The 24,242-nt window shown below is 45.9% G+C and overlaps 1 protein-coding gene and 1 long non-coding RNA gene across 3 annotated transcripts in view; both read right to left on the bottom strand.

The window, feature by feature from the left end:
* Positions 1-9,830, bottom strand: part of Lgmn (legumain) — a 35,445-nt gene extending 25,615 nt beyond the window's left edge. Inside the window, exon 1 of one of the 2 annotated variants that reach the window (XM_005068387.4) lies at positions 9,675-9,830. The gene's annotated coding sequence lies outside the window, so the exon portion shown is untranslated. Of the gene's footprint in view, positions 1-625; positions 794-9,674 lie in introns of those variants that run through there. The other variant, XM_013112230.3, reaches the window with a different exon arrangement.
* A 377-nt stretch (positions 9,831-10,207) lies between these two features.
* LOC121139271 lies at positions 10,208-22,332 on the bottom strand. Its single transcript, XR_005876176.1, has 2 exons — positions 21,902-22,332; positions 10,208-10,281 (listed from the first exon to the last, which is right to left on the bottom strand). It is a non-coding gene; the product is annotated as an uncharacterized LOC121139271 (long non-coding RNA).
* Between the last annotated feature and the right edge of the window lie 1,910 nt (positions 22,333-24,242).

The raw sequence follows: 24,242 nt of genomic DNA, 5'->3' as shown, positions 1-24,242 counted from the left end.
TCCATCCTCTTTGGCCCTAAGCCCAGCATCCTGGGATTGGGACTGGGATGCTTAGTCACTGTGAATGTTTTAAATTCAAGAACTGATCCTGAGTCTACAAGCCTCAGTCAGCACAAATTAAGGTTCCTTTTTTTCCTTCCTCCTCCCCCTATACCTTAGTATCCCAAATCAGTCTCTCTCTCTCTCTCTCTTTCCCTTTCTCTCCTTGCATCCCATCGCAGCGCCTGCACGCCTGCCCCCCCCACCTTAGCATTGCAAGCGCTGAGATTATAGTACACACCACCAACGCCCAGCTGAATTCCCACTTCTTACGCTGCACTGCAGTGTTCACAGGAGAAACTAGTACATGCTCCCAGGTTTGCTGTTTGGTCACCGGGGTGGGGGTGGGGAGTATGATATACAACGAACGGGGCTTCATTCAATCGGTTAATGCTGATCGGTTAATGTTAACCCAGGGAGGCTCCTCCACAGTCCTGAAGGCCTGATTAGGGACCCCATGAGGCATATTCGGACAAAGGACATGCAAGACGACACTAAGGAACAGAAGCACGTGTCCCCAGAGCTCTCCAGAGGTCCCACCGGAAGGTGCGCATGACCACCAGCAACTTCTCCACCCAATACTCACTTAGTTTCAATTCAGCTGCCTAGAAGCTTTCCCCAAGATGCGGTCAGCAACGGTTTTCTTTTCTTTTTTAGTTTTTCTAGACAGGATTTCTCTGTGTCGCTTTGGAGCCTATCCTGGAACTCACTCTGTAGACTAGGCTGGCCTCGAACTCAAAGAGATCCTCCTGCTTCTGCCTCCCAGGTGCTGGGATGAAAGGCATGCGCTACCACCACCTGGCCCAGCAATGTTTTTTCTGTAAAAGACCAGGCAGAAAATATTTTTGAATTTGCAGGCCACACCATCTCCCAACATAATCAACCATTTAACCCTGCTGGTATTTCATGAAAGCAACCACAGACAATATGGGAATGAATGAATATGGCTGTTTGAATAAAACTTTATAAAGTCAGGTGTTGGTGGTGCATGCCTTTAATTCCGGCACTCGGGAGGCAGAGGCAGGAGGATCTCTGGGAGTTCGAGACCAGCCTGGTCCACAAGAGCAAGTTCCAGGACAGGCTCCAAAGCCACAGAGAAACCCTATCTCAAAAAAACAAAAAACAACAACAACAACAAACGTTATTAAATAGATATGGCTCAGAGACTAAGAGCTCAGAGGCCCTGAGTTCAATTCCCAACAATCATATGATGGCTCACAACCATCTGTAATGAGATCTGGCTCCCTCTTCTAGCATGCAGGCACTCATGCTGGCAGAACACTGTACAAAATAAATAAATAAATAGTTGAATCTTTAAAACACACACACGCGCGCACACACACACACACACAACCAGGCAGCAAGTTTGACCTATGGGCCAGTTTACTGACTGCCCTGGAGAAACAGAATGAGCTCTTGGCCCCAAGGACAACCTGAATAGCTATTATAATCTCCCATCAAGATCACCAGACTGGTCCCTGGTTTACAGCAGTCTCTGCTGAGTTTGGTTTGTGTGACTTAGTCCCAAAGAGGGACTCATTTAGGGGGGAAAGAAATCAAATCCACATGTCTTTCGATGTCCTAAGGGTCCAGATCCACAGATTTAACCAAGTTTGGATCAAAAACACTGTGAGGGGTTGGGGGGGGGCGTTGGGGAAGCAGCTCAGTGGGTCAATCTCCTGCCACTCGTGCATGAAGATCTGCATTTGAATCAACAGAATCCATTCAAAGTTGGGTGTAGTCAACTATAATCCCCGAACTCCTACAGTGAGACCTGAAGTAGAAATAGGAGAACCCACAGAAGCCCATGGGTCAGATAGCAGCAGTGAACCAGAGTTGGCCTTACTCAAACCAGAAGGCAAGAATCAATCAGAGGTTGCCCCATGGCCTCCACACATATACAAGCACATCATATACATATGGTATCTATGTTATAGAATAGGAAGCCTAGGCTCTACACAAATGATGCCATTTCAAACGAAGGACTTGAGTATCCTATTAGGTATCCATGGAAACCTTGGAAGCAGGCCCAAGGACACCCACATGACTGTCTAGAATCAATGTCCAACCTGACTGTGAGCAGCAGAGCAGACGAAGCCAGTCTAGCCACCTCGATTAGCCAGCAGTGGCAGCTGTACAAACCCAGCCCTTCCTGGGCTGTTTTCACAGCTTATCTTTCATTCCTCACACACACGTCACTGTACTGCTAGGAAGGAGTAGCAGAACGGCAGAGGTCTGCCTCGATCCCTTTACTCACTCATCCTCACAGTGGGTGACCCCCGTGAACACTCAGATAAGGAGGAAACCAACCGAGACTAGGAGAAGCGGAGAAACTTGAAGATCAGGGACATGAGTCTGGCTGAGCGGGTTATGCCCGTCCTACTGCGCCACCTGGGAAATCCTGGTGGGTCCATGACCATAGATCGACACCAACAACAGCTCCAGCCAGGTGCCCAAACACTGAGTGGGTCTTCAGCCCTTTCCCCAGGACACCCATGGCCTCTCACAAGCTGTTTTGAGGCACTAGTGGGCTCTTACGTGCCCCACCATGAAGACCTTGAGTCACACACTCCCTAAGTCAACTGGCAAACCTCATGAACGTTCCCAGTGGCCAAAGGTTCATCCTTTGCCATTCCCACCACGACACTGTTCAGCTACAGAACCAGACCAGAAAGTCAAGTTAAGGACTTGAGTCAACTTGACAAAACAGATCATCAAATGGCTTAATTCCACTAGGGACATTGGGACAGAGTGAGCATTCTAGATAAACTGCCATGAGCCATACAGGTAATAAGGCCAAGGTCACGGGGTCATCTAAGTAGAGAGGTCAAGTTCAAAGTCAGGTATGACACCTCAGGTGTGGCCTCTCATTGCCAGCTACCACTCAGTACTGGTTCTGGGTCAGATGCAGCAAGCCAAGCCAAGAAGCTAGTTAAATGATGACACTGTTGAAGAACTTCCAAACAGGAAAGTCTTCATCATATTCTGTTTTCTGGGAAGTTAAAGTAAAAGCATCCTGTACATGACTGACAGCAGAGATCTGATACGGACTGTCTGCTTGTTGGGGTTTTGACACAGGGTCTCATTATAGAGCAAAGACTGGCCCAGAATGCGCAATCCTCCTTCCCCCAACTCCAAGACACTAGCGTTACAGGTGTGCATAACTACTTCCGGCCAGCTAGGGCTGTTTCTTAAATCAATTTTTTTTCTGTGTTTGTTTTCTGTTTTCTTTATTGTATTCTGTTGTATTTTGAAACAGTCTCAGACAGCCTCGGCTGGCCTCAAACTCACTATGTAACTAAGGATAACTTAAAATTCCAGATCCACAGCCAGGCTTGGTGGCAAACATCTTCAATCCCAGCACTCAGGAAAGAGAAACGGGCAGATCTCTGAGTTCAAGGCCAGTCTGGTCTACAGAGTTCCAGGATAGACAGAGTTACACAGGGAGATCCTATCTTGAAACACTCACCCACCCACCTGTAGTGACAATATTGTTTATGGTTCAATAAAACCATTGGAGATCAAAATGCAAAGCTAGCCACTGCATAGAACCAGGCAATGGTGAATTACCTTTAATTCCAGCAGCCATACTAGTTAGCCACAGAAGCCAGGTGGTGGTGGCACACACCTTTAATTCCAGGACCCAGGAGACAGAGGCAGATATATCTCTGAGTTTAAGGCTACCCAGGGTTACATTACAGTGAATTAGTCACACATGGGAGTCTCAGCACTTAGGATCCTACGCCGTTAATCCCAGCTCTAGAGAGGTATATAAGATAGGAGTAGGGCATTCAGTTTTCAGTCTCAGATTTATTCTCCAGCCACACTGAGGACAGTCTCTGGGTTTTTATTATTCGTAGTACATGTTATGGTGGAAGTTCTACCCAAGCCCCCCTCCCCTATCTCTTCCAAATCCTCAGAAAGCCCATCAAATGATGACCCCCCCAGATGCTCAAGACCACTCCCACAGAGTATTTAAACTGTCCACCCCACCCTACCCCACCCCACCCCCAGAAAATAGACATGTGGTTTTCCGGTCTCTCTTTCCCGTCTCCTCTATAGGGGGTTGGAAGGCCATCCTGAACCATTGTATCCATTAAACATAGGCTTCTTTTTTTTTCTTTCTTTCTTTTTTTTTTTTTTTTTTTTTTTGGTTTTTACGAGACAGGGTTTCTCTGTATTGTTTTGGAGGCTATTGGTCCAGCCTGGCCTCGAACTCACAGAGATCCACCTGCCTCTGCCTCCCAAGTGCTGGGATTAAAGGCAAGCGCCACCACCGCCCAGCAAACATAGGCTTTTTCTAATTTGGTTTGATTTGGTCTGATTTGGATTCTGCATTGGCAGAGAGGCTTACCAGGGTGTAGAAACTTTTCACTACACCAGCCCCCCAAAGAATTCCCGATTCTTCTGCCTCCACCTTCCAAGTGTTGGGGTTACAGCGTGCCAAGTACCCAGCCTGGTTTTCAGGTCTAGGAATCAAACCCAGGCAGGGCCTCACAAATGCTAAGCAAATGCTCTATGACTAAGCTTCATCCTCAGCCCTAATTTCTCTCTAAAACAGGACCCTCTGCTACAACACAGGGCAACCACTCCCTCTCCATGACTACAGGATGAAGATCTCACATCTTTTGTTTGTCCTGTTAAAGACAATGGTAACTAGATCTTATCTCAAATGAAAACATCTTACCAGATGAGTTTATCATTCTCCTCAGCTAGGAGAATTTGAGAACTGGTGAGGAGACAGATTGTATGCCACCCAACCTCTCTAGGCCCCATCTAATTCTGGCTCCATTACTGTCTACCTACTTCCTGTGGAGAAAAGCTATGCAAAGGACTGTCAGGTGAACATGCAAATGGTTCTAACAAGGGGCAGGCGGCTCCTCTGACTTCCTTTGACCCCAAGCTACCCCCACCCCCATTTCACACTCCAATATTTCCAGTCTACAGCCATGGCTGCACTTGGGAGCATCCTTTGAACTGGCTATAATTCCTCAGCAAGCCTTCTTATTCATAAAGCACATGCTCATTTTTAAGATGTGTACAGAGATAACTTCACCTTTAAAAAAAAGTATCTTTTTCGCCATTACAGAAACCACAAGCATCTACCATACTCCTAAGAAAACAGAATCAAAGCTGTCGGTAGAAAGTCTCAGGTGTCCAGTAACACAGCCTCGAGGGGATGGTTGACAACTTTTTTTGGTTTGGTTTTTCAAGACAGGGTTTCTCTGTGTAGCTCTGTAGACCAGGCTGGCCTCAAACTCAGAGATCCACCTGCCTCTATCTCCGAGTGCTGGGATTAAAGGCGTGCAACACCAACACCCAGCCCGGTTCACAACATCTTAAGACTTTTATCTTCAATGCCTAATTGAAATTTGAATTTTTTAAAAATCATGATTATTATTTTTGAAACTTGGTTCCATTACACTCTGAAGTCTTTTTCCAAAAATGACTAAAGGAAATTTTCCTAGTTATATGCTAATAATTTTAGACTTTTTTTTTTTTTTAGAAAACCCTGGCTAGCCTAGAACTCAAAAAGATCCACTAGCCTTTCTAAGTGCTGAAACTAAAGGTGTGCACTACCATACCGAGCCTTAAAATCTGACTTTTCTGTTTGATTTTGACTTTAGGGCTAGCTACATATCTCTAGATATAGTTGTTCTGGGACTCACTATGTAGAACAGGGTGGCCTAGAACTCACGGAGATTGGTCTGCCTGCCTCCAGAGTGCTGGGATTAAAGCAATGTGTCACCAGGCCTGGACCTGAAGTTGGACTTTTTACTGTATTTTTTTCTATTAACTTCAAGAATTTTAAATAAGGTATAGTGGTGCATACCTTTAATCCCAGGACTCAGGAGGCAGAGGCAGGTGGATCTCTGTGAGTTCAAGGCCAGCCTGGCCTAAAGAGTGAGTTCCAGGACAGCCAGGGCTGTTACACAGAGAAACCTTGTCTCAAAAAACCAAATAAATAAAATTTTTAGAAGTACATATTAAGCCACAGAAATGTACAAAGAATAACAGCCACACTGCCCTACTGTAGCCCCTTCACCTATTAACTGAACTGTCAGCTGCTAGTATCATGTAAATGTACTAGGTCTTCATCCTCCATTAAACAAACATTATAGATGAAATCTCCACCCTGCAGTCCCATCCTTCCCCACCCTGTGATAATCATTATTCTAATTAGTATTTCTGTCCTATTAATTCATTATACTCTTAAATAGATCTATAGCCATCCTAGAATTTTAGGCTGCTTCTAGTTTTTTGTTTGTTTGTTTGTTTGTTTGTTTGTTTTTTGGTTTTTCAAGACAGGGTTTCTCTGTCTTGTTTTGGAGCCTGTCCTGGAACTCTCTCTGTAGACCAAGCTGGCCTCGAACTCACAGAGATTCACCTGCCTCTGCCTCCCGAGTGCTGGGATTAAAGGTGTGCGCCACCGATGCCCGGCTGCTTCTAGTTTCTTAACCATTATAGACAATGTCACAAACACTGCAGCAAACCTCTAAGATACACAAATCTCTAGGATATTTACAACAACTGAATGGGGGTGGGGGAATGGGACACAATGCCGACTTTGTTCTGTTTGACACAAGGTCTCTCTGTATAGCCCTGGCTGTCCTCGAATTCTAAGATTCTACGTAGACCAGGCTGGCCTTGAACTCACAGAGCTCTGCCTGCCTCTCTGTCTCTCCAGTGCTGGGAATACTGGGTTTCTGAATTCACCATTTTTGCAAGGGGCTACTTTGTTCTATGGCAGTGGTTCTCAACCTTCCTAATGCTGCGACCTCATACAGCTCCTCATGTTGAGGTCACCACCCACCATAAAATTATTTCACTGCTACATTATAATTGTAATTGTGCTACTGTTATGAATCGTAATGTAAATATTTGATATGCAGGATACCTGATGTAACCCTCCATGGGGGTCATAACTCATAGGTTGAGATCCCCGTTCTAAGACAAATAGTCATCTCATTTCTTCCACTGTTTCTTCTGAAGCATGGAACTTCACATTCTCTAATCTGGATACATAATTATCTAATTATGGCAGGGGGATAGAAAATGAGTCTCATCACATGTTTATTTAATCATTCAGATTTCAACATCCTCAATGCTGGTGACAACTTCCTCATCATAAACTGAGATTTGAATTTTGGTCTACTAAGCAACTTTTCTGCAGCTTAAAAAATAGTATTAGAAAAAAAAATAGTATTAGAGGACCATGCAGATAATTCAGTGGGTAAGGGCACTTACCAAGAAAGGCTGATGGCCTGATTCCCAGAACCCAGATAGAATACTGAGTCATGCAAGTGTAACCCCAGAACACCCACCCAAGGACAGAAGGAAATAGGAGAATCACTCCTGGAGGACCAGCTAGCCTGGATCAAGTTGTGTCCTCTAATGGCCACACATGAGCTGTGGAATGAGTGCAATTGTGTAAATGCACACAATAAAACCATTCAGAAAACAAACAAAAAACAATGCTGAAGTCAAGAGTGTTGTCCCAGTCTAAAATCCCAGCATTCTAGAGACTGAGACAGGAGAATTACTGCAAATTCAAGGTCAGCCTGAGCTATAGAACAAATCCCTGTCTCATAAAAACAACACATGGAGCCGGGGGTTGGTGACGCACACCTTTAATCCCAGCACTCGGGAGGCAGAGGCAGGCAGATCTCTGTGAGTTCGGGGCCAGCCTGGTATACAGAGCAAGTGCCAGGACAACCTTCAAAGCAATACAGAGAAACCATGTCTTGAAAATCAAAAAAATAAAGGTACACACCTTTAATTCCAGAGGCAGCCTGATCTACACAGTGAGTTACAGGACAGCCAGGGCTACATAGAGACACTGTCTCAAAAATAAATAAATAAATAATGAGCATTTCTCCAAAGAGTCACAGGAAAATTCCAGAGGCAAAGCTTTCACTTCAACACAGTGAAATGTGACCCTTTTTTGTTATTACCAGAAATGGACCAGGAGGATCAAGAGCCAGAACGTCCCATCACTGCTGTTACTTTAGTTGTCACAGTGCTGTGACCCAGTGCTTTACTTGTGTGTCTCTGGCAATGCTGGTAACAAGAAGCCACTGTGCTGCCAGTGACATATAATTATGTGCCAGGCATGACCCTTCACTGGTTAGTTACTGCAGAGAGTCCTCCCGGGTACTATAAATAGGAAACAGTCTGTGAAACAGCAACCAGGTTGGCCAGGCAGCAGCCTCCAGACCCACATTTCTCACACACAATACATCATCTCTGACCACACCTAGCAGCTGGTCCAGTGAGTGCCCTACACCATCCAGGCTCCTATGAAAGTTGTCCCCTCCCCCCAATGGTGTATGTACAGCAGCATCAACTACTGACACAAGTCACAGAACTCATCCCCACCAAAAGCACGATGTGGTCTACTCCCTTAGCAGCTCTGAATCTTCTTTCTTCCTACCACAGCTGCAACTCCCCTGGGGGTTATTGTAGCGCCCTTCTGGTCTTCAGTGTGGCCTCCTCTAACACTTTCTATCCAAAACCACTTCAAGGTAAAGAGAAATCTACACTAAGGGCAGCTCACTGGGTATTCAGAACAACATCCAAATTTCCCACCCCAACAAAGGGTACCTATCTCTCCAGGATCCTGCCTCCTCCTGGATCAATTGACTCCCCACATGTAATCCCTAACTCTAAACAGACTCCACAATTCTAGGTCCAAAGCACTGTCCACAGCTTTGCCTTGCTGTTTTCCAGGTAATTCCTCCTCCATCCCGATAGCCGCTGCCCATCGCCCTAACTTCACTCTCTTCTGCACAAAGTCCTACTTCCTCCCAGATGAGAATTGGATGTTGTCCCTGTACACAAAGGACTATCTCCATCCTTGACAAAATACACCTGCCTCAAGCATCTTAGCAAAGAATATAGCATGGCGGTCCAGTCCTGTAATCCCAGCCTTCAGAAAGCTGAGGCAGGATGGTCGCTGAATTCAAAACCAGCCTTGGAGATATGGTGAGTTTGGTCTCAAGGCCAAAACCAAACAAAAGCTTACTATATGGCTCAATACACGTTTGCTTTGCATCCCCAGAAAAAGGAATATTCCAGTCACTACAGACCACGGGGCGAGTATCAAAACCTGACCACTCATTTTCATCTATAAAACGGAGCACGTGACATAAATTCCATCCTCCAACCTTCAGTGTCTAAACCACTTGCACAAAATAATCCTAACCCTAACAGGGGCCTGGGACCACACAAAGCTAGCTTTCACTTTCAAGGTGGATGTGAGCAGTCCTGAAACCCACCAGCTCTTCTCGGAAGGAATATTTAGGGGTATTCCTATCAGGGTATTTTTGTTGAGATCGGGAATTGCCCCTCTCTACCGGTACAACACTTCAAATTAAAAGCACCAACAATCACGCCAGGCACTGCCCAGCTGTAGGACATCAGCGAATCGACTCCTCCTCCTACTTCAGTTTAACCCTCCAGGGAAACCCGCAGTTTCAGCAAAACACAATCGCGACACAAACAAGCCTCCAGCTGGGTGGCCCCACGAGGGAAATAGTACTCAGAAAGGGTGGAGGGACGGAAAGCCTAGCCAGGAGCCCGTAAGTCACCTCTCATGGGACGTGGGTCCTCCCGGGGGGGGGGGGCGCGATTACCTGGGCGGGTGACCGCCTTGCAGACTGCAGGACCGTGGGAACTCCGGGGATTGCGCAGCCTCAGACCAAGTACCTCCAGAGTCCACCCCGCTGTGATTGAGCTGCTCCGCCACCGCTCCCTGCACTTGGATATCTGCGTACCCTGATTGGTGCGGCCTCAGGGCGTGGCGTTTAAGAAAACCAATAGAAGCTGAGACTGAAGCCGGTGAGTCCGAAGAACTACGAATCCCAGAATGCATGGGCGGGGCTTCAAAGACCTATGGGCGTGGCTCAGGGCCCTGTGGTTAGGGTTGGGCTTGCCTTCCTACAATGAGCACCTAGGTGTCTGGGGACTCTAGGAACAGTGAAGGGTCACTGGTCTCCTGACTTGTCAGCATACTGGACCTATGGATGCTCCCCTGTCGTCCACCCCCTAGGGTGTGTTATTCTGTTCCTGTGTCTTGACCTGTGATCACAACCCGGAGAGATGGGTGACCACAGGACACCTTAACGTTTTTCAAGCTCCCAGAATACTTTCAGTGGCAGAAACAAACCTTAGCAGTCTGGTTCCTGAATCCCAAGATCCTAATCTGCTGTTATGTCTCAAGTGTTGGGGCATCACAGAGAGCTGGAGAAAAGAAAAAAAAAAAAAAAGAAACACTATGTGTGCAAGTAAATTGAATTGATGGAGTTAGTGTGATAAAATTCATGCAGTCTTGCATGGGTATATCAGATATCAGGACCAAGATAGGGACACCTTCAGGGGCTTTTTCTTCTTTGTGCTCTCTCCCTCTCCCTGCCTCCCTCCCTCCCTCCCTCCCTCCCTCCCTCTCTCTCTCTCTCTCTCTCTCTCTCTCTCTCTCTCTCTCTCTCTCTCTGCCTCTCTCTCTCTGCCTCTCTCTCTCTGCCTCTCTCTCCCCCTGCCTCTCTCTCCCTGTCTCTCTCTCTCCCTGTCTCTCTCTCTCCCTGTCTCTCTCTCTCCCTGTCTCTCTCTGTCTCTGTCTCTCTCTGTCTCTCTCTGTCTCTCTCTCTCTCGTGTGTGTGTGTGTGTGTGTGTGTGTGTGTGTGTGTGTGTGTGTGTGTACATGCATGCGTGACCATGCAGGTGGGGTAGACTACTGGCCAGTGAGTGAGTTCCAGGGATCAGTCTTTGCCCCCATCACACACAGGATGTTATATTAATTATGAAGCTGTTGGCCATTTTCTATGGTTTCTTGTTGGCCAGCTCTGACTTAATTATAACTCCTAATCTGAGTATTTCCAGGTGGTCTTCTCTTACCGGAGAAAGGGTCCAGACCTCTTACTCTTCTCTCATCCTACATGGTGACTGACTGTGCCTGTTTCCCAGAATCCTCCACCTCTCCTAGGACCACCTATCTTGCTTTGCTATTGGCCAACAGTGCTTTATTCATCAATCAATAAGACAAACATATATACAGAATGACTTCTCCCATCACCCAGGCCTTGAGTTTTGGGGCCTTTGGTGTTGTGTTGTTTTTCCCAGTAAATCTTAGGTCTGTCGCCCTACACCAGGCCTGCTCACTATCTTGGTTAATAAAAATTTGTAAAATCGCAGCCACACCTGCTAGCTTAGTATTATCTCTGAGTATTTTTCACCTTCGATTAAGGGTAGACTTTGTTTAGGCCTTTATGATCAAAGGAAAGTGGTGGCCCGTAGCCTGATATGTTTAAACAAAGGACCTGGAACAGCCCCTTTGCTCTCCCTCAGCAGCAATAGTTGAGCTAAGTGGACCAGAAGAGCAGGCCCTGTAAGTGGAAATGCAATGGGAGGAGCTGCCCGGGGTTGCCAAGGTGATGGTCAGTACAGGAGACCTGCAAGGTGACATAAGAAAGCCTGGGAGCACAGGTGAGCTCTGTTTTCGAGCTATCTGGATTCAGGTTTCAACTCCGTGCTGCTACAAGCTGCATGAGCTGAGCAAGCTCTTACTCTTCTCAGTGCTGAACGTTTCCCGTACTTGGCATCAACTAAGTGTCCTGTAAATATTAGCCTGGGCTACATAATGATACCCTGTCTCAAAAAATAGAGAGGGGAGGGAAGGGAGAAGAGAGGAAAAGAAGGAAGGAAAGAGAGAGGGAGGCAGGGAGGCAGGGAGAAGGCAGGAAGGCAGGGAAGGAGGGAGAGAGCTGTGGCCTTGGGAACTGCCTTCACTCTGGTGCCCACTGAATGGCATAGCAGATAGGTGCTGAGTTTAATGAAAGCACCATTGGCTCAAGTAAGCACCAACACAGACCCTGAGGCAGGCTAGCACCAGACTCCCTGCAGACACATAGGCCTAGGAACCACCCCAGAAGAATTTCTTCCAGAAAAATCCTGGTTGTGGCTCCAGCTGCCATCTTGGGGTCAAAGATTGGTGAGAAAAGATGTTAGAAGGTGATGTCAGAGTATGGCAGCCTCCTGGCTCCACAGAGATACCAGCACAGAGGGACATTTAGGAATAAGGGTTTTGGTTTGGTTTTTTTTGTTTGTTTGTTTTTTGTTTTGGGTTTTTTGTTTGGTTGGGTTTTTTGTTTTTGTTTTTTTGTTTTTTGGGGGTTTTTGTTTTGTTTTTTGTTTTTTGGGGGGGTTGTTTTTGTTTTTTCAAGACAGGGTTTCTCTGTGTAACAGTCCTGGCTGTCCTGGAACTCACTCTGTAGACCAGGCTGGCCTCAAACTCAAAGAGATCAGCCTGCCTCTGCCTCCCGAGTGCTGAGATTAAAGGTGTGCACCACCATCTGCCAGAATAAGTTTTTTGAAAGACAATCCAACAGTGGGAGATTAGATGAGGCACTGAGATTAGAGTAGAGCAAGAAGACCTCTAAATTCAAGGGCAGCCTGCTACACAGTGAATTCCAGGACAGTCAGGAGTACAGAGATCAGGGGTTCTCAACTGTGGAAGCCCACAGAATTCTACCTAAGGGGCTAACTAATGGATGTCTCACCTTAACAACAGGATATTTGGCCTATGGTGTGGTTACTTGATGTTTTGAATATTAAGGAGGTATTTACATTTGATTCTTCCTTGGATCTTGGTAAGGAAGTCTTTTGTCCCCCCCTTCTGATTGAGGTATAAAAGAGCTTTGAATAATAAACTTGGGGCAATAGTTCCTGGGATTCACCAAGTGACATCTGGACTCTATCCTGTGTTATTATTTTTCTTTAACATCGTTAATATTTCTACCTGCCATTTCTTAGTCCATATACTTCCCCCCAAGCACAGACAAATAAGCCAGGTGGAGCCCAGCTGTTGTTGTCGCCCAGATGCAGGATACAACAAATGGCCTCTCAAGGTGAGGCACTGACATGTGGCCTACAACACGGGGTACAACACTTGCCATTCCTTTTTGGGGGAGTGGTTTCGAGACTGGGTTTCTCTGTATTGTTTCAGAGGCTGTCCTGGAACTCGCTCTGTAGACCAGGCTAGCCTCAAACTCAGAGATCTGCCTGCCTCTGCCTCCCAACCATTCCTGTTTTTAAAAAAGATTTATTTGATTATTTGTATACTGGCATTTTGCCTGTACATACTCTATGTGAGGGTGTCAGTTCTCCTGGAACTGGAGTTACAGACAGTTGTTAGGAAAAAAGAATAATGGGTTGGAACCCCAAGTGGCAGGTCCCCAGTCCCGAGCTGGGACCCAGAGGATCTAGGTCCTGGGTGGGTGATGGATGGTGGGCAGATGGGGAAACAGAGACCTGTAGATATGACTCATATTTAAAGCTTTACTGAAGGGGAGGTAAAAAAAAAAAAACCAAGGTAAAGAGACACAGATACAGGACAGAAGAGAAGAGAGAGACAGGAAAAGTCCTGTCTGCCCCAGGGGAGCAGCCAGAAAGGAGCATATGTGGGCGGGGTCTTTCTTTTAAAGGTGTCCTTTGCACCTGCTTGCAAACTATGCAACAGTGCAACCCTGGGCTGACCAGTGTACTGCCTGAGTGCACTCTGCCAGGTGACTGGGCAGGTCAGCATAGTGCCTGAATCCTTACAGTTGTGAGCTGCCATGTGGGTGCTGCGAATTGAACCCCAGGTCCTTTGAAAGAGCAACCAGCACTCTTGACCGCTGACCCATTTCTCCATCCCACACTCAACCTTCCTAATGCTGCAACCCTTTAATACAGTTCCTCATGCAAAATCAATTTCACTACTACTTCACAACTGTAATTCTGCTGCTATTCTGAATCGTAATGTATATCTGATATTCCGCTCCTGTGAAAAAGTTGTTCAAAAGGGTCTTGACCCACATTTGAGAACCACTAACAGAGAGAAACAACAGCAAAAAGATTATACAGCAGCAGGAGCTGGGAAAAGTATGAAAGCTCTGGGTGAGGGTGGGAGCAGTTTCCCTATGTCAGCACCATGGACATTTGGGGAATGAGATTCTTTGTTTTGGGGAGAGCTGCCCAGTGCACCCCTCCACCAAGTTGTGACAAACAAACAAAAAAAATGTCTACAGATGAGCTTGCCGTGAAAGGCCAGACTGGTTCCAGACTGCTTGGATCTCAATCCCAGCTTTAGGACTTCCTGCTGTGCAACCTCAGACAATCATTGCTGCTCACTGAGCTACAGGTTCTGCATCTGTGGCATAGTAATGTCAGCCATAGCGCTCTGCTTTAACCACCAAGGACAGTACGGTCTTTAAAAGTTCAGAACCCAGGCCTACAGAGAAACCCTGTCCGAGAAGAAAAAAAAAGTTCAGAATGCAGCCAGGAGGCAGAGGCTAGAGGTTTTCTGGGCGTCCGAGGCCAGCCTGGTCTACCTAGTAAGTTCCAGGATAACCAGGGCTATATAGAGAAACCCTGCCCTAACAAACCAGAGACAGAGAGAACCTAACTACAAACTCCCAAGAGTTGTACCCTGACCTCCACACGTGTGCTGTAGTGCATACATACACACTAAATAAATGTAATTTTAAATGTTTCAAAATATTCTATAGTTTATAAAGGTTTTCTGCTTTAGAAGCACTGAGAAGACATGTGTAATGAAAAACTTAGGGCAGAATCTAGCACTGTGTGAACGAATTAACAGTTGTATGACAGAGCCAAGCGCTAGCCTGAACCCCAAGACCCACAGTTAATCCTTTCCATCCCACTGTAGTGACTGCTGTAATTTGACTATGTAGGTCCTGTGCTACACCATAGTTCCCAGTGCCATGATGTGAGAGGTGAGGGACATTTAAGAGGTGAGTAGGTAGCAGGGCAGTGGTGGCACACATCTTTGTTCTCAGCACTCGGGAGGCAGGGGCAGGGGCAGGGGCAGGCCGATCTCTGTGAGTTGGAAGGCAGCCTGGCCTACAGAGCTAGTTCCAGGATAGCCAGGACTACTTGAAAAACAAGGAGGTATATAAGTTATAGACCTGCAGTGTGGGGATTTCTGTTCTTCTCTTAGGAGTGAGTTGGTTCTTGTGGGAGGAGGTTAGTAATCTTGAGACAGATTGCCACAAAAATTTGACTTCCTTGACTTTGTCTTGCTTCACTTCATACCACATGAGTTCTTCCCTTCTACCGTGTCCCAAGATAGCCCAAGGCCCTCACCAGAAGCCAAGCCACAAACCAAGATAAAACCAAGATAAACCTCTATTCTTTACTTGTCTGCTGGTCTCTAAGTCAGTTTCCCTCTGGGGATATCTCCTTTCTCTCTCTCTCTCTCTCTCTCTCTCTCTCTCTCTCTCTCTCTCTCTCTCTCTCTCTCTCTCTCTCTCTCTCTCTCTCACACACACACACACACACACACACTTTTTTGGTTTTTGGAGACAGAGTTTCTCTGTATTATTTTGGAGCCTGTCCTGGAACTCACTCGGTAGACCAGGCTGGTCTTAAACTCACAGCAATCCGCCGGCCTCTGCCTCCCTAGTGTTGGGATTAAAAGTGTGCGCCCCCAACGCCCAGCCACACACACACACTTTTTAAAGACACTGTGTACACCTGGCTGGCCTCAAACTCAAGAGATTAGTTTGCCTCTGCCTCCTGAGTGCTGGGATTAAAGGCATGTACTGCCACTCCCTGCTGATTCTCCGGGAAACTTAATAGTGTATTTTTCTGTTTTCTATTTTTTATTTATTTAGTTAGTTATTCGTTTACTTTTAGTTTTTGAGACAGGATCTCACTATGTAGCTCTAGCTGGTTTTGAACTCACAGAGAACTGCCTGCTGCCTACTAAGTGTTGGAATTAAAGGCATGTACCACCACACCTGGTGTGTTTTCTCCTCTTGCTCCCAACTTTCCTTATCATTATCCCTATCAAGTACTATATGTCTTTTCTATTCATTTTTTTAATGTGGTAGTTACATGCAACATAAAAATTTCCATTTAACCCCCCCTTTTCATTTAGAGTTTTAAAAAGTAATGTGCACCTATGTGTAGGTATGTAAGGGTGTCCAAGGGAGCCTAAAGAGGGCGTTGGAGCTCATAGAACTGGAGTTACAGGAGACTGGAGCTGCCCTTTGTGGATGCTGGGAACTGAACTCAGCTCCTCTGAGGAGCAGCAGACTCTCCTAACTGCTGCACCATCTCTCCAGACCCCTCCCCTATTATACCCATTTTAAATGTGTGCTCACCGGCATCAGTGACATCCACATGCTCATGCTACCATCACCACTATTTGCAAAAATCCTTATCACAATCTCCCACCCAAAACCATTCCTCCAGGAATAGTGGATGGTGCTAATACCCTCTGACCCCAGGCTCTCCTTGTGACCACATTTCCAGCCGTTTCACAACTGGCCCAGCCCCAGCCTTTGCCCCTAAGCAGCCAGTTCCCACCTTTGTATCTGTGCAGTCAGTTCCCAAAAGGTCCTTCCTCTTCCAGTCTCGCAGCTGGTTTCTATGGTCACGAGGGCAACCCCACCCCAGAGCACTGGTTTTGAGAGAGTTGACTTACAATACCTTTCTTGATCTAGCCTCCTGCCCGGCTTTAGTATCAATTGCCAACACTACGAAGGCTGAAGACAACTACCACATATTTGAGGCCAACCTGAGTTGAGTTCCAGAGTAGCCTAGAACAAGGCCCTGCCTTAAAAATGAAAAAGAAGGTGCTGGAGAGATGGCTCAGTGGTTAAGAGCACTGGCTGCTCTTCCAGAGGACATGTGTTCTGTTCCCAGTGGCAGCTCACAACTGTCTGTAACTCTAGTTCCACGGAACCTGACACCTTCATACAGACATACATGCTAGCAAAACAGCAATACACATAAAAATTTAAATAAATAAGACATGTAAAAGGAAGGGAGGAAGGGGCTGGGGATATAGACAGCTGGAAAAATGCTACCTTGAATGTATGAAGCCCTGAGTCTGATTCCCCAGCACAAGGGGAGAAGGGAGGGAGAGGGGGAAGGGGAAGAGAGAGAGAGAGAGAGAGAGAGAGAGAGAGAGAGAGAGAGAGAGAGAGAGAGAGAACAACTAATTTTTTAGTTTCTAACTGGTAGCTTGATGGCTAGCACTCAACTATTTTCTAAACCTGAAATAGTAACTATTATCACATAGTAGGTGCTTAATAAAAGATATATTAATTGGGTTAACCAAACAGGCATGGCTTCCTATGCCCATAATCTGGGCACTTGGGAGATGGGGACAGGAGATCAATAATTTAAAGGCCAGCCTAGCCTAGATGAGACCTTGTCTCAAAAAACACTAAATAAATTGTGTTACAAGACAGGGGATGCAATTCAGTGGTAGAGTCTTTGCCAAAAGGCTTACATGGAATGATAAAGGCAGGTAGTTTGCTATATGCACTTAACTCAGTGGTAGGCTGTATTTTGGGTGCTCTCACCATTAGGTCCTTACCATTGAGACCTCTGAATACAGTGAACCAGGCCCCTGCCATTGTGTCCAAAGGCAAAGAGAGACCAGCAGGGCAGTACACTCTTTAAAGGTGGAGAATTTTTAGTGGTAGTAAAAAGGTTTGCTGTTGCCTTGGTGAGGGACCACCAGGCATATGCAGTGCAGACCGGTGAGAAGAGCTAAAAGCATCCCCTGGTACACCTTGGAAATGGGGACATCAGCCCTACAAACTTGGGGAAATGAAGGAATTCAGTCACCAACACAACGGGAATTGAGAGGTGGCTCTTTCCCAGATCTTCCGGGGAAGATGCTCAACTGTGACCAAAGAAAAGCAGTAGCCACGTGTGGACTCTAAGTCCATTTTGCAGGTAAATGAATAGACTTCCCTTAAAAGTCAAAGCGTACCTAGTGGCCTGCCTGATCTACAGAGTGAGTTCCAGGACAGCCAGGACTACCAAGGAATCTTGTCTCAAAAAGAAAAAAAAATCTTAAAAGTCAATGAAAGAGAATGAATGAATCTATCTTATCATCTGATCAAGTAAATTTGGGTCTCTATTTTAGACTGCTCTGGGTTTGACTCCTGATCCCACTGCTTGCCTATTAGACACTCTTGCCTATGTGATGGAAACAAAAATTAACTCCTCTGAGACGCTTAGTAATTGTCCTGTTTCTTCATCATTCATTCCCCACTTCCATCCTGAGAATACTGCACTGTCATCTTCAAATTCCACACAGCAGCCAGAGTGTTTGCTTTTGGTTTTTCGAGACAGGATTTCTCTGTAGCTTTGGAGCCTGTCCTGAACGCTCTCTCTGTAGACCAGGCTGGCCTCAAACTCACAAAGATCCACCTGCCTCTGCTTCCCAAGTGCTGGCATTAAAGATGTGTGTGTGTGTGTCACCTGGCTAGAGCCACATTTTTTAAAGTTTTAACTACACTTATTTATTTGTATGTTATTAATTGCTATAGCAGGCATGCGAAGTTTGGGGTACAGGGCTTGGATCTCTCTTCCTACAATGTGAGTCAGCCATCAGGCTTGACAGCAGCTGCCTTTATCTGAGGAGCCATCTCTTCAGCAATAGAATCACAGTTTTCAATATTCAGATTACTTATCCGCCCAAGTCATGGCCTGTGGCCTCTGAGGTGTCTGTGGCCCGCCTTCCCAGCTTCCTCTGCTACCACTCCCTAGCTGCTGGCTCCCACCCAGCCAAATGCACCTCTTAACTGAAATTCACTTGTACCAAATTCCTCCTGCCTAAGGCCCACCCTTGGACTTTTTCCTAAATGGAGGCTCTTAAAATCAAATCCCCAAGGTTTTGTTGATCCCAACAGAGAGAATAAAACCCCTACCACAATTTGAGCCAAATTTGAAACAAGCTTGATATTTATTGGGGTGAACCCAAGAGCTGGCCAGCAACTGCCTCCTAAATTGGGTTCAGGAGAACAACCCCAAATCCACCTCCTGCATCTGTTTTATGAAGTAAAATCAGGAGTAAATTTACAGAATGTAGACAGCGGGGCAATAAAGAAAATAAACCTTTTTTAAAAATCATGTGATCCCCCACCATGTAATTAGGAAGGGTTAGGGAGAGTTGAGGAGGGGCCAGGGTATTCTCAAAAACAAATCAAGCAAGATCATGGGTTTGGGAATGTCAGGTTCCAGGAAACAGAGCTACTCAACCCTCACAGTAAATAGCACAATGGCTCCTTCCCTTAAAATGGAGTCAGGTTGGTTCCTCATTCTGTTTGCTTATTAGTGTATGCTATAGGATATAAAAAAGAGCACAGAAGAATGTGTAAAATATATTTGTTGTGGGAAGGATAATTCCTAAAAAGAAGCTGTGTCTGTCTGTGAACAAAAAACCTCCTGGAAGGAGTTTCTGGCTGCGAGACTGATGGGCCAGCTGGAGTTCAGTACTGTGGTGAGGTTAGACTTTTACAGGTTCAGAAGCTAATTACTTCATCTCGGGGTTGTTTTAGCCTCTGGAACAGCCATGCCTGGCTCCACTCTGTTTCTGAACTAATGCCTCATGAGAGTAAATAAAAACCTCTTAGGCACTATTATCTTAGCGGGACACTAGCTTCTCCCAATTCAAGAGCCAAGAGTACATCAGATGGTACCTTAGGCCTGTAGAATAGCTCTCCTTGTCTCATTGCACGAGCCTCTCTGGTGAACTCACCAATGTGTTTTAAACCTGTCTTATAACTTTGTTCTATAAAACTATTTTTAAAAAGCCTGTGACACTGCTTCCTCGTTGGCACATGGAATTTGTGGTAACTTCAACTATGTTCCCAAGCCATGGTCATTGGAAATGACTCCAGAATAGACTTGTCTCTCATCGTCTTTAAGATGAGAGCTGTGAGCCGGGCGGTGGTGGCGCACACCTGTAATCCCAGCACTCAGGAGGGAGAGACAGGTGGATCTCAGTAATTTACACATGAACAATAAAATAGAGCATGGTGATGTATGCCTCTATTCCTAGCTGAGGTGGGAAGATTCTGAGTTCAAGCTAACCCTGTACTATTTATGGAGACCGGTTTCAAAAACTATGTAAACCATACACATATAGCTGAATAACCAAGCATGGTCACCCCATCTACTCACTACCTGGCTCAGAAACCAAAATACCATCAGCTTCTCAGAAGCCCCCAGGTTCAAGCTCAGTCACAGTTCCTTACCTACACCATGGAGACTGATCCCTTTGTTTTTCTTCTTGTATGCAAACATGAATCTATATACATATTCACATGTATACATGGGCACTGGGGATTGAACTCCCGGTCAGTGTGCTTGTACAGCAAATGCTTTGCCAACTGCCATATCTCCTTGGCATCTCTTTGCATTTTATCATGTGTTTGGCATCAAGCCTGTAACCCAACTTCATTTTACACCGGGAACAGACCCATTAGGGAGGTTAGGGTTAACAGCACAATCTTCCAGGCATAGGAGTTTACATCCTGCATATTTTTGGCCATTTTTTGTTTTGTTTTGTTTTTCGAGACAGGGTTTCTCTGTGGCTTTGGAGGCTGTCCTGGAACTAGCTCTGTAGACCAAGCTGGCCTGGAACTCATAGAGATCCACCTGCCTCTGCCTTCCTAGTGCTGGCATTAAACATGAACCACGGATGCCCGGCTATTTTTGGCAATCTTGAAAGTGTTAATTATCTTCCTGTCCCTTAGCTTCCCTGGCTGAGCAATGGGGCTAATGATGATTCCTTCCTCTGTTGGATTAAATGAGATCACCTCTGAAATTGTGTAGAACACAGTAACACGACAATGACAGCATTTACTCTTGTGCTGTCTCTCGTGATTTTCTAAGAAGGAATAACTGGTCTGAGATATGAATAATAGATCTGATCTGCTTCAGCGTTCACAAGCCGTCTCCCTTCCATCAGCCCATTCATTGAGGTTCCCAGGAGCTCCGGCTAAAAGGTTTGAAGATGGTGTCCCCCCTAGAGGGTCGTCTTTGAGAACACTTTCTCCAGGCTTTTCAGGAAGATGGGGTTGCTTCGCTGTTTTTCTGGACAGATTGTTCTGCTTCCGGAAATCATGTCTGGCTCAGAAATCACTGCTTAGTTCACAGTGAGGTTCTGTCACCCAGTTCCGCAAAACACCATGAGCACTTGGAGTGGACCTCAAGGGCCATTCTAAGTCAATGGAGAGAACCCATGACAGTTCTCATGTAGCCTAAACAGGCCTCAAACCCACTGTGTAAAGTTATGATCTCCCTGCCTCTACCTCCCGAGTCCTGGGATAAAAGGCGTGCCCCTCCACGGTTAGTCTTGAGTGGTACTGCTCTGAAAAGCACAACTACTGAGCCACACCCCCAGTCCTGAATTCCCTTTCTGACTTTTGGTTATATAATTTTACAGCTGGAATACCTTTGGTCATGAGTAACCCAAGTGCTGGGGTCAAAGGCATGTGCCACCACTGCCTGGCGAGGCCTTCTTTTCTTATGCTTCCTTCTCCAAAATTGCCTTTTTTTTTCAAATTTATATTTTAGAACTACTACCAACATTATCTTTCTTGTTCATCCATTTCCAGCTCCTTAATGAGCTGGAAGAGGGCTGGTGAAGTCCCTCATTGCGTTCTGTTGGTGTACTGGAACCTCCACTTTCCCTGAGGGGTTCGAATTGTGCAAGTAGTAAGACTGGCTGGTGGCATTCAGCAAAATGCACACAAGATTGCTAGCGTTAGCTCAAAAATAAAAATAGTTAACACGAGGACTGACTTCCTCTTTTCTTCTTCTTTCTCTAAAACAAGCATTTGTTTAAAAGTCAGGTCACTACTGAGGAAATACAAACTCAAAACAGGAAGCAGAAAATAACTGGCAAAGCCGTGTACTCAGCGAAAGACTCTCAGCTCCAGACTCGGGTTATCGTTGAGACCTGAATCAACATGAAACTTAAAACAGCCGGTGTAAGCAGATTCAACACACCCTGTAAGGATGCGCTATGGTAACAAACACCCAGGGTCCTTACCTTCTCTTCAGTCATTCAGGTCAGGAGCTCACACATCCTTATTGTATTCCTGCTCCCGAACAACTAACTGCTCCTGTTTTTGTTAAATCCTTTATCCAAATCCCTATTGTTTTTATTTTTTGGCCTTCTATGCTACGGCTACCCTACTCAGCAACTACCAGCAGCGGCTAGGCTGCAAGAGCCGAAGCCTGGGGGAATTCTGTTCTCTCAGGCATGACTCTTTCAGGGCTATGAAGGAAACTTATTTAAATCTCTGTCCCGCTAAAGAACTCATGATTCAAAGGTTGAGGTAGAATCCTGCTTCTCAGAGGGGCTGCATAGCAAGCAGCTCACCTACTTGGCCTCTGCATCTCCCAAGAAGTTTCTTCCCACCCCCTTAGAAACCCTTCTCCGCCTGGCTCCTACCTACAGCTAGTTGCTGAGCCAGCCTCCTGACAGCAGGTGAATTTTATTTAATCAAACACACCTTTGCATCATTTAATAAGTGTTCCAGAGCATAAGCAAAAGTAACACACCTTAAAATCATATTCTACAAGAAATCCCTAAAAGATCTTTTTTTGTTTGTTTTACGAGACAGGGTTTCTCTATATTGTTTTGGAGGCTGTCTGACCAGCCCTGCCTCGAACTCACAGAGATCCGCCTGCCTCTGCCTCTCCAGTGCTGGGATTAAAGGTGTGTGCCACCATGCCCAACTATAATCATGACTATAATTTTGTTACTGTATGAATCATAATGTAAGTATCTGTGTTTTCCGATGGTCTTAGGAGACCTCTGTGAAGGGGTATTTTGGTCCCAAAGAGGTCTCAACCCTCAGACTGAGAGCCGCTGGACTAGTCTCTGGTTTAACTGACTCCACTCTGTACTTTGGCTCCTTTTCCTCTTTAAACCCTTCCTGCTGAGTCATTCCTCCAGTCACCTTGGAATGAGGATGGACTGAAGATATTACCCAGCATCTGCAAGCCTCGTGGGGCAGACGCAATTATCTCTGCTGGTGCGGTTGCCCTCTGGGCCAAGAGTAGCCAGGCTATAGAAACTGAATGACTCCCTTCCAGCAATGACAGTAGAAACTATTCTACAACTGAGATAAGGGCTGATCCTTAACCAAGAATGAATAATTGTGCAAACTTCTCATCCCAGGCTCCTCTTTCCCCTCTAAACTTGAGTTTTTTTTTTGAGTACCTCAAAAAAATGAACTTGGGCCAAGTGGTGGTGGTGCACACCATTAATCCCAGCACTCAGGAGGCAGGGGCAGGTGAATCTCTGTGAATTTGAGGCCAGCCTGGTTTACAGAGTAAGTTCCAGGACAGCCAGGGCTACACAGAAAACCCTGTCTGAAAACAAACAAACAAACAAACAAAAACCCTGGAAGTGGGTAGTCACAGGGCCTCTTTTCCTCTTCCCAAAGTGCCCACACCGATGAAGTTTCCACTCCCTGACTTTCACCGCTACTTATCCCTTTGTCATATTGGCATGCGTGACAGAACCTAGTCGGGTTAGGACAGCCAGTAGCCTTTGTCCTAAATCTGGTGACATAGGCTTTGTATCGTCGTCATATGTCTCACCTACCCAGAGTATCCTAGCAAGTTACTAATGTTATTTTCTCTTGATTGTGGTACTGTGTCCTTGGAGTGGTGCCTGATAATCTTCACCTCCTGATGCTCAATCCCTGGAGAACTCTCTTGCTGCACTGTGAAATCAGTAGGTTGCAGGAGAAGCATTGCTTTCTCATCCCCACGATGGCCATAAAAGACATTGTGGCTTCCTTGTTGGTCCCGGGGATTGTTTTTTGCTGAGGGATAATAGGCCAAGTGCAACAGAAGGCCAATTTTATGGACATATTTGTTCTCAGTGCTGACTTGTTGGTAAAGTGTCCTGGCTCTGGCTGTAGAAGCCAGCTGATTCAATCAGCTCTAGTGGGAAGACCCACCTAAGCAATGGCTGTAACTGCCTGAGGGATTCCCACCCTGGGACCCTCCAGAAAAGAAAAGAATTTTAGGGACTAACACTCAGTTTGTAGAGCGTTCCCCTGGTATGCATGAAGCCTAGGGTTCAATCCCCAGCAGCACTTAAAGCCAGGGTATACCAGTGTAAAGTGAGGTATACCAGTTATCTCACCTGGGATGTCTGAGGTCCTATCTCAGTAGAAAAAGAGAATTTTAATACAAGATATAGTGAAAGAGTACAGAGTTGATTAATCACTTCAGGTCTGGCAGGGGAGGGAAGGAAGGAGGAGAGAGAGAGAGAGAGAGAGAGAGAGAGAGAGAGAGAGAGAGAGAGAGAGAGAGAGAGAGAGAGAAAGAGAGACCATGTGTGTCTTCATAATCAGTACACACACACACAC

This window comes from Mesocricetus auratus, unplaced genomic scaffold, assembly GCF_017639785.1.
Source record: "Mesocricetus auratus isolate SY011 unplaced genomic scaffold, BCM_Maur_2.0 Super-Scaffold_15014, whole genome shotgun sequence".
Taxonomy (NCBI): domain Eukaryota; kingdom Metazoa; phylum Chordata; class Mammalia; order Rodentia; family Cricetidae; genus Mesocricetus; species Mesocricetus auratus.
Note: the sequence above shows the minus strand (reverse complement) of the source record. Positions and strands in the feature narration are given on the sequence as shown.